This window comes from Triticum urartu, chromosome 3A (assembly GCF_056163025.1).
Source record: "Triticum urartu cultivar PI428250 chromosome 3A, HENAU_Tu73, whole genome shotgun sequence".
Taxonomy (NCBI): domain Eukaryota; kingdom Viridiplantae; phylum Streptophyta; class Magnoliopsida; order Poales; family Poaceae; genus Triticum; species Triticum urartu.
In genome coordinates, this window is record NC_141875.1 from 582,997,748 (window position 1) to 583,009,020 (window position 11,273).

Consider the following 11,273-nt stretch of genomic DNA (forward strand, 5'->3'; position numbering starts at 1 on the left):
TCAAGATTGAAGTCTCAAGTACTTTACGAATAAACCACTTGACACTTGGGGGCTAATGTATGCCAAATCAAATTTTTACGACTCTACAAATATATTTAAAGTCCCAAGTCCCTTACAAAGTAACAACACTTGGCACTTGGGGGCTAATGTATGCAGTTCAGCAAGTTTAGCAAGGTTAAGCCGGAGTGTTAAGTACTTTGAAGACGGTTTTAAATTCTAAAGTACCGATTCATTAATGATCAAAATGAACCGGTCCTTGGGGACTATAGGTGAAGTTCTGTTCTATCAATATCAGGCAAAGATTCAGAGGTAAAAGTCTCGGCCTATATTTTAAGTCTACAGGTTATTCCGTTTCTCTCATAATCTGAAGACTTGGGGGCTGAAGGAATATTAGTAAACCGGAAACAACGTACCTCATACTTCAACTGAAGCTGCTTGACCATCTCGATCTCAGACTCACGACTGGAGTGTACATGACTGAGATAGCCGGATAAGATATCACTGGCATTGAGACGGTCATAGTTGGCAACATCAAAGCAAACCTTCTGCCTCTTCAATGCTTCTTGCTTTGCTATGCACCGAGCCAGCACCGTTGGGTTCCCCGGCTCAACAAAGCGGCTCCCAGTAATTTGAACATCTTGAGCAGGTGGAGACGGCGGGTCGGTTGAGCTTGACGGTCCAGCTGTAGAAGGATCCATAATGGCTTCATCAAAAGTCGGCTCAGGAGGGTTTGCCTCATTGTCAATAGGCGGGTGTTCTGGAGCGTTAGCCAATGGAGAAGGCGGCCTAGCCGGTTCAGATGCTAGCACTGGCGGGTCTTCCGCCGGTTTAGCCGCCTTTGTCTTCTTGGATTTAGCCTGGCCACTAAGGAAAAATATTGCAGGATTGTCAGCATAAAGATACAATTGAGCAAACCCGGAAGAAAGAAGGATTTTTGATTACCCAGGAGCAGTCTTGAAAGCCGGAAATTGTGTTTGTGATGAGTCGCCTGAAGAACAAGACACCTCCTGAAAGGATAAGAGAAAAGAGTTAAAAGAAATACAAGGAGCAGGATTCATTAAAATGAGTTAAAGACAACAATAAGTAAACCTCGTTCGGGCGTTTCCGAGAGGTCTGTTGAAGGACGACAGCCGGTTCATCTTCAATCCCAACTTCACGGCGGCTTTCATGCTGCTGCTTTTTCAAATGAAAGTTGGGATCCAAGTGAGCTAAGAGGTTAGAAAACCTTACTTTACGGATCACTCGTCGAACTTTGTGTCTTGGTAAGGGCTCTGAGTCGGAGGAAATGATACTTATCTCTGCTTCCCCGGCCTGACTGGCCCCAGTGTCATCCTGGTAAGGATCAGTGTCAATAAGATTGTTAAAAAATTGGCCAAGGGAATCAAGGGCTACCTCCGAGTCAGACGTGTCATCAAGTTTCATTAAATCTTCAGCAGTGGTCTTCTTTTTCTTCTTCGATCTCCGGGTCGATTTCTTGGCGTTCATGGTGGCGAGTTTCGCCTTCTTGGCAGCTTCGTGATCATATTTCACTTTCCAAAAGTCAGAATTAGCCTACAAAGACAAGAGGAAGGATCAGTGATAAACAATGCGGCTGGACAAAATACAAAGGAAAAAAGATCAGAATATCCTTACTTCTGGTACCGGGTTAAGTTTACAGAAGGGATTTAACCTAACAATACTGCAATCTTCATACTTCCCATTCACCAGAAGGTTTGACATTGAGACAATGTCTTCCTCGGTTAGTTGAACCGGGGTATGACGGAGAGAGTCGTCCGGGCCTCCACCATATTCATACATCAATTTTGAACGACGGCTTAATGGAATAACCCGCCATGAGATCCAGCAGCGGGTTAGATCGACTCCGGTTAAACCGTTCCCCAACAAAGCGTTGATTCTTCTGATAGATGGAAGCAGCTTCTTGCGTTCAGCAACGGTAAGTTTATCTGGCAGTGCGAATTTGGAGTCAAGACGATCGGGGCGGTAACCCGACAGTGGCTTCTCATTGGCGGGTGAGATGTCCTGACAGTAAACTAAGTTTGGTTCCAGTCCTTTGGGTGACTTGGTAAAACTATGAGAGGGAAGACAGCACCCTGCCGGCGCTGAATTGAGATGCCTCCAAGCTCTAAGCTAAGGCTGTTGGTGCACTCGCTCTGCCGGTTCAGATAGAAGTATTCTCTAAATAGCTCCACAGTCGGCTCTTGCTGAAGATATACCTCACAGAGCACTTGGAAGTTACAAATATTGGATATGGAATTGGGCCCAATATCCTGAGGATGGAGTTTGAAAAAGTGAAGAACTTCTTTGAAAAACTTTGAACCGGGCGGTGAGAAGCCACAATTCATGTGGTCAGTAAAGACGATCACTTCGCCGTCTTTTGGATTGGGTCGTTCTTCTTCCGGGTCAGGAGCACGATAAGACATGATGCTTTTTGAGGGCACAAACCCAATGAGGAAGAACTCTTTTAAACGATCCTCAGTTATGGTTGAGGGGACCCAATTACAGATGGTGGGTGTCTTTGACGGCATGATGTGCAAGGAACTGAAAAAGAAATAACAACATCCCGGTTCAGTTTACGGTCAGGATAAAAGTTAAAGGCTGAAGATGTAAAACAAGTAATAGCGGCTTAACTACGGGCTAATGACATATAAGGAAAAGAAAGCCGAAGCGGTAAGCCGCCATGACTACAAATTTTTTCAGAAAGCAGATTCAGCTAAGTATTGGCATAAACAAGTTTTACCAAGCTGTCATTATTATTTTGGATCAAATGGCCGTTCTGAAAAGAAAAATATTCTAGACCTAAAAATCTAGTACAGATGAGTTCGTCAGCTATAACGAAGCATCTATACAGGAAAAAGGGATCTACTGCTATAAAAAATGGACGCAAAACAACTACCGCACAAGTTATATCTCCTCTTTGGATCAAGAGAGGCTGCGGAGGAAGAACTACCAAAAAGGTTCATGAAGAACGGTGAAAAACACCGATGAACTCGCAAGCCCTAATGCAGATCTAAAAAGTTTGAGAAGGCAAGACTTACGGATGCGGATTCGCTGCGGAGGGTCGTCGCCGTTTATCTGGACAGTTAAGGGTGATGCAGCGGTCAAGCTCGAGGACGATGATGAGCGTTGCGGCGGCGACGAGCCTATTTATAAGGGCAGATGCGAACAGACGGGCGCGAAAATCAAGGGAGAACCAAATAATGGTTATCCAGCTATATAGACGCTTCGATTCTCGGGAAGCATTAAAGATAAAAGGTCTGTTGGAAGATGACGTCATGAAAGTTTTTTGTGTTTTCCAAAGATGACGTCACGGCGGGTTACAGAGTTTTTCAGACAGAGGATGGATTTCATCTAAGTATTGAATATTGACAAAGAACAAAGTTCAAAGTCAACCTGGGGCCTAATGTTGGGGATATTACTACCAGTATGACCCGCCCAGGGGCCGGGTCAACCCTGATGGAGGGTTACATAAGAAGCCCAATATACATTCAAGATGATAGTTTATTAAACATATAGAAGGCCCAAAGGCCTGGGGCCGGCTTAAGGCCCGATATTGTAAACCGTCGTATGTAAGGAAAGACTTGTAAATAAAGGCATGTAAAGGAAGTCACCGAGCCGGACACGGTTATGAGCCGGCCGGGACTCTGTAGGCCACCAGGTGTCAACCCATGTATATAAGTGTAACATCCCAAATTTTCAATTTGGAATGTTATACATTAGATCATCTATGCATATCATATTTTAATTTTTGCATTTTGGTAGATCCTAGAAATTCTAGGCAAGTCAAGGACCCACGGAGAGAGTTGGGGATTTCGTTATTTTCATATTTGAGTTTTCTCAAATTTTGAGAATAGGATCATTTGATTTTGTTATTTTATCGTCAATTATTTCTATTATAAAAATATGAGAGAGGGAATAAAATGACTTTCCCAAAATAAAGAAATATTGAGGATTTAATAATAAAATCAAATAAGATTTTATTTCGGAGTTTTTCGTTATTTTATTTGAATTTAGGAAAAATGTGCGTTTTTCAAAATTGCATTTAGGCCCCAAATAAATGTTCACCTTGTGCGGCTTGATTTTAGAAGCCCGGGAAAATTTATTTCGGGATTTTTGGAGTCCGTTTAGTATTTATTTTTATTTTTCTTCTGCGCGTAATTATTTAAAAAAAAACGGACCGACCTAGGGCCGTGTCCGACCCGAACTCCCGGCCCGCTAGGCTTTATAAGCCGGGGGGGGGGGGGGGAGCCCAGCCAGCCTCAGCCCACGCCCCCCCGAACCCTAGCCAGCGCAGCCCCGCCGCTGCCGCCGCCGCCCCCGCCGCCTCATGCCGCCCGAGGTGCGCCTCAGTATCCGTGCCGGTTATTTTTTTTTCGAAAAACCGTCCGATTTTTCCGTCGGTTTTTTTAGATTCGTTTTTTTAATAGATCGGTTTTTCCGATTTATTTATTTAGCGAGCGTTCGTCCGTTCGTTCGTTCTAGTGAACGTTCGTCGTTTTTATTTTTTTTCGGATTTAATCCGCGATTTTTCTGATCGCGATTCCTGATCCGATTTTCTTTTTAGTATAACTTTTCGCTCGTTTATCGGAATCAGGCGATTCAAGCGCCTGGAGTTTCGTCTCGAAACCCTCTATCCGTTTAACCAACTTAAACAAGTTTTTGCTACTGTAAAATTTGCCTTAGATCCAGATTAGTAGAACGAAGTTGTTTTCTTTCGCCGTTTGACTTTCGTTGCTTCGTTCGTTTTGATTCTTTTTGCAAACCGGAGTTCTTAAGTTGAACCTTCTGGTTAGATCACTTATTTGACTTTTACCTGTGCATTAGATAAGTACTTATTGTATGCTTGTTTGTTTGTCTGCGATAGAATACCTGGAGTGCGCCGCCTGTTACTTCGAATTGCTAGGTTTCCCGGATCATCAGCAAGGCAAAACACTTTGATCATACCTTTCCTACTACCCAGTTTTATTGCATTAGATCAATCCTCACACATTGCATGATTAGGATCTAATTAAATTTTGGGATGGGAAGTAGTTGAGGTAGTACCTATTACCTGTTTACTTACAAACCTTTGGGAGTTACTTCTACGTTTGCTTATTATGCCATGCTATGCTAGTAGACGTGGATTGGGTGAGTGATATCCATGACAGATGTGAGTTTGTTAATTAATGGTTTATCTAAGGTGGCAACTTAAACACACATCTGGGTGGATTGAGGCATCTGGGTATTCCAGGACTTGCCTGTTTTCTTTTGGACCGCCACCCAGGCTCAAAGGGATCATGAGACTATTCATACTAGAAACTTCCGTGTGCAGCCACAAGCTATTATGGGCTCTAGCATAGTTGATTAAGTCGTGCGAACTCTTATAGGGTAGACTAGCAAATGTAGGGGAAAGTAGGTGTAACGGTCTATCCATCGTAAGGTGCTAGCACTTCTGAAAGACTATGTCTCGGTCATCCGTCTTCTCAAACACCATGTAGTGCGAGAAACCAAACGGAGGTGATCGAGTCTTGTGGGGAAAAGTGCGCAAACCTCTGCAGAGTGTAATAAACTAATCATGGTTAGCCGTGTCCCCGGTTATGGACAATCTTGAGTATCTAGTACTTGGATTATCATGTGAATCTCAACATGTTACCCTAAATTAATTTTGCTGGGCTTTGTTAATGATATTTTTAATTGGGATTGAGAATGCTGTCAACCATTCTCAATGTTTAACAACTACCATGATAGTTAAATAAAATTTATTCCTTTGCAGTATGGAAAAATTGGCTTTACGCAAAACTATAACCGTAGAGCTTTCCACCAGCCAAGTATGCATATAGTATAGTTGTTTCATTTCATTACTCTCTATGTGCTACCTTGCCAGCATATTCCATGTGCTGACCCGTTTCGGGCTGCAACGTTAATGTTGCAGACTTTTCAGACGACGATTAAGGAGTTTTTAGGTCGTGGTTCTATACTTAGTGATGCTGTTGGAGTTGATGGACTCACTTATCTTTCAAGCCTTCCGTTGTTATCATTATTAGATGGCCTTAAGCCATATTTATTGTAATAAGTGTGTGATTGCTACTCTGTTATAAATCCTCCGAATACTGTGTGATGTCAGCATTACTGATCCAGGGATGACACCGGAGTACAGGGATCAGACTGTTTGAGGTCTGGTCGCTACAATAAGGGGACGACCCGGTGGTGGCTTAGGGCAAGAAACAACCAAATCGATAACCAAGCCAGCGAGTTGAGCCCCTTGGAGATCGAAACTTCAGCAATACCAATCGCAACTAGACGTAGGCTTTTACCTTCATCGTAAGGGACCGAACTAGTATAAAAACTCTTTCATGTGTCCCTAGTTATAAATCCTCCGAGTACTGTGTGGTGTCAGCATTACTGATCCAGAGATGACACTGGAGCACAGAGATCAGACTGTTTGAGGTCTGGTCGCTACAGAGATGGTATCAGAGCACACGCTGACTGTAGGACACGACCACTAAGCTAAAGACCTAGATCACTGCTCACTCTCTTCTCTTCTGACTCCTCATCTTTTCTACTCTTTTAGGATGGCGGATACAAGGAACAAGTTCACGCAACCGGATGAAGATACACCCTTTGGACGTCACTTGACGGAAGTCACTAGATACCTGAACATAGGAGTACCAAGCTTCACCGGAACCTACAACGCCACTTTACCTGAAGAAGAGCGCTGGATGATTCAAGTTCAAGTTCCAGGAAGGACGTTCATGCTAGTCACTGAGCCCACAGAGTTTTCTTTTGATGCACCAACTTGGAGTCTAGGAAAGAGCATGGCAGCTCACATCGCCATGGGACGCATTGGAGAAGTCTACCGCAATGATCTCAAGGATACTATCTACCGGATTTGTGGGCGCCGAGATGAGCACTGGGAGATGATCAGCACCAGAAAGGATAGATCAATTGCAGCTTTTATCCAGGAGTTAAACCAGCACATTCGATGACAGGAGAACCAGATGTGCGCCGACATGATAGATCTGAAGAAGTCTAAGACAAGAATCAAGGAGCTGGAGGAAGAACTCAAGGCTACACATGAAGATTATGAAGAGGAAATTGAAATATTGGTGGATAAGAATGCCGACCTAACTATGAAGCTAGCAGTATTTATGGGAGACCCTACACCAGTAGATGAAGACGAAGAACCCAAGGAGATTAGCCCGGAAGACTACATCATCGTTGACGACACAGACTCGGACCCAGACGAAAGCAATGATGACTATGTTGATGAAGCTGGAGCAGATATCATGGAGTCTGCAACCGAAGAATATTTCTAGTAGACCACCTCATCAGTAGTAGTAGTCCACCATGTAAATATAGTAGTCCGAGCACTTTTGCGATAGTTAGATCGATTGTATGCCCTTGTTTGATTGAATGAAGTGAATTGTTTGCTTTTGCCTCATGTGCATATGGGTAGTGTTTTCTCTTTAGACCCCCTCTATTCTTACATCTCATCTTTTCTAAACCCTCAGATGCCTCTGAGACGTGACCCCGAATTTACCTTTCCACCGGAGCTCACGCAGTTGATCCAGCAACAGAACACTTTGATGCAGTTGCTAGTCCAGAATCAGAATCAGGGGAACAACAACAACAACCCACCACCACCACCACCACCACCACCTGTTGATCACTTAGCCCGTTTTCTTAGGCTGAATCCGCCGGTGTTTTCCAGTAGCACCGAGCCGATAGTGGCAGACGATTGGCTCCGCAAGACAGCTAGAGAGTTGACCACAGCAGGATGCACAGATGCGGAGAAGGTGAAGTTTGCCGCACATCAGCTTGAAGGACCCGCAGCATCATGGTGGGAGAATTTCACAGCCACTTTCCCTGTCGACACTGTCACATGGGACCAGTTTCAGCAGGCTTTTCATACTACCCATGTTTCAGCAGGAGCTATGGCCATGAAGAAGCGTGAGTTTCGCAACTTGCGCCAAGGAGGAAGGACAGTTGGCCAGTATATGGAGGACTTTAGTAAGTTAACACGTTATGCCCCAGGTGACGTTGCTACGGATGCAGCTAAGCAGGAGAAGTTTCTGGAAGGATTGAATGATGAGTTGAGCATGCAGTTGATGGTAGCAACCTTCAACAACTACCAGGAGTTGGTAGACCGTGCTCTTATGATTGAAGGCAAGCAGCAGCAAATTGAGAATCGCAAGAGGAAGTATGGACAAGGGAAGTACAATTCTGGAGCTCAGTAGAAGCCATGTTTTACCCCTAGACCGGGAGGACATTTTCAGCATACCCATGGGGGAGGTAGCTCGCACAATCACAATGACACCAGGAATGGTAATGGGAATGGAGGAAGCAATGGCCAGAATCGCACCAACCCATTAACCCCAGCCAAGAAGGACCTGAGCCAAGTCACTTGCTTTAAGTGCATGCATTGAAAACATGGAGACATTTCCTCATTGGAAACCATTATGAGGTGTACACGGATCATAAGAGTTTGAAGTACATTTTCACGCAGAAGGAGTTAAACCTCAGACAAAGGAGATGGTTGGAGCTCATCAAGGATTATGATATGTAATTGCATTACCATCCCGGAAAGGCTAATGTAGTAGCTGACACATTAAGCCGTAAGAGCCACGTCAATACATTAATGACGGGAGAAATACCAAGGGAGTTAGCAGAAAATCTTCGTGAACTATGTTTGGAAATAGTTCCGAGAGGCTATGTAGCAGCATTGGAGATTCAGTCAAGTTTGATGGATAGAATCAGAGAAGCTCAAAAGACTGACAAGGAGATTGCCTCTATTAAGGAGAAACTTAGCAAAGGAAAGGCTAAAGGATTTCGTGAGGATGAGCACGACACCCTATGGTTTGAAGACCGTGTTTATGTGCCCAATGACCCGGAGATTAGGAAATTCATTCTGCAAGAGGCACATGATTCACCATATTCGATTCATCCGGGAAATACCAAGATGTATTTGGATTTTAAAGATATTTTCTGGTGGACCGAAATGAAGAAGGATATTGCAAAGTACGTAGTAGTTTGTGATGTATGTCAGAGAGTAAAGGCAGAGCATCAGAAGCCAGCAGGATTGTTACAACCATTGCCGATACCCGAATGGAAGTGGGATAAGTTAGGCATGGATTTTATCACGGGATTACCCAGGACTCGTTCAGGCTATGACTCAATTTGGATTGTAGTTGATCGATTGACGAAGGTAGCTCATTTCATCCCAGTAAAGACCACTTACACCAGTGCTAAGTTGGCAAAGATATACATGACCAGGATCGTATGTTTGCATGGAGTTCTGAGGAGTATCGTATCAGATAGAGGAACCCAGTTTACCTCAAAGTTCTGGAAACAGTTGCATGAAACCTTGGGTACCAGGCTAGAATTCAGTATAGCTTTTCATCCATAGACAGATGGACAGACCGAGAGAGTCAATCAGATTTTGGAGGATATGCTGAGAGCTTGTGCGCTAGATTACGGATCTAGTTGGGACGACAATTTGCCATATGCAGAGTTCTCTTACAACAACAGTTACCAAACCAGTTTGAAGATGGCCCCTTTCGAAGCATTGTACGGAAGGAGGTGCAGGACACCGTTGTCGTGGGACGAAGTTGGAGACCGCCAGTTGTTTGGACCTGACTTGATTAAAGAGTCTGAACAGAAGGTGAAGTTGATTCGCGATAGGCTCAAGGTAGCTCAGTCCAGAAAGAAGAGTTATGCAGATTCTAAACGCAAGGAGACAATTTACGAAGTTGGAGATAGAGCTTATCTTCGAGTATCTCCACTTCGGGGAACAAAGCGTTTTGGAGTTAAAGGAAAGTTAGCGCCATGATTTGTAGGACCATATCGAGTTTTGGAGCGTATGGGAGAAGTGGCCTACAAGTTGGAATTGCCCGAAGGATTGTCAGGAGTTCATGATGTGTTCCACGTTTCCCAGTTGAAGAAGTGCCATGCGGAGATGGCTGACATACCTTTGAGAGATACAGTGCCATTGGAAACTATTCAGTTGGATAACGATTTGACCTACGAGGAGAAACCAATTAAGATTCTTGAGTTTGCCAGCCGAGTCACTCGCAGCAAGGTTATCAAGTTTTGCAAAGTTCAGTGGAGCCACCACACGAAGGACGAAGCCATCTGGGAACGAGAGGAAGATTTGCTCAAGGACCACCCTCACCTATTGTCGGTGTCAAAACCGGCGGATCTCGGGTAGTGGGTCCCAACTGTGCGTCTAGGCCGGATGGTAACAGGAGGCAGGGGACACGATGTTTTACCCAGGTTCGGGCCCTCTTGATGGAGGTAAAACCCTATGTCCTGCTTGATTAATATTGATGATATGGGTAGTACAAGAGTAGATCTACCACGAGATCAAGGAGGCTAAACCCTAGAAGCTAGCCTATGGTATGATTGTTGTATATATTGTATATCTATCGACTAGCCTGGCCTCGGTTTATATAATGCACCAGAGGCCTAGGATAACAAGAGTCCTAGCCGAATACGTCGGTGGGGAGAAGTCCTTGTCTTGATCGCCAAGTCTTGTGGAATCTTCCTTGTATGCGGTAGCCGTCCGAACTGGCCCATGAGTATACGGCCACGGGGGTCCTCGGCCCAATCTAATAGATCGGGAGACGACGTGGTGAGTACCCCCTAGTCCAGGACACCGTCAGTAGCCCCCTGAACCGGTCTTCAAGTTAGGGACGCTCCTCGATTCTTCTGAACTGTTCTTCATCTTTGGTTGCCGGTTTTGAAAACTGGTTCAACAAATCTTCTTTATCTTCGATCTTGAGGATCGCCGAAATGCATTCGACGAGTTTACACGTCGGGTATCCGAGGAGCCCCTTTAAGTTTCCGGCCTTTATCAATGCCTTGTTTATTTTTATGCCACACCTCGGGTTTGAAGTTGTTCCCGGGAGGCAGGGTCCTCTTGCGTCCGAGCTCCAATGCCGGACTGCATTCGAGGTATCTTTTGCAGCCGAGCACCAACGCCGGACCGCTTCCCAGCTCTAGCGCCAGAATGTATCCGAGCTCCAACGCCGGACTATGTATCCGAGCTCCAACGCCGGACTGTATATCCGAGCTCCAAAGCCGAAATATATCTGAGCTCCAACGCCGGACTGTGTCCAGGCTCCAATGCCGGACTATATCCGAGGTGTCATATCACCTTGGTTCGAAAAAGTTGAAGGAGTTTAGCCGAGCTTAATGCCGGAAATGCCCTCTATGGAGCCAGCCACTAGCGCCCGAGCTTTATGCCGGACTGCTTCCGAGGTGGTGCACCACCCCGACTATGGGCCAATTTTTTGTCA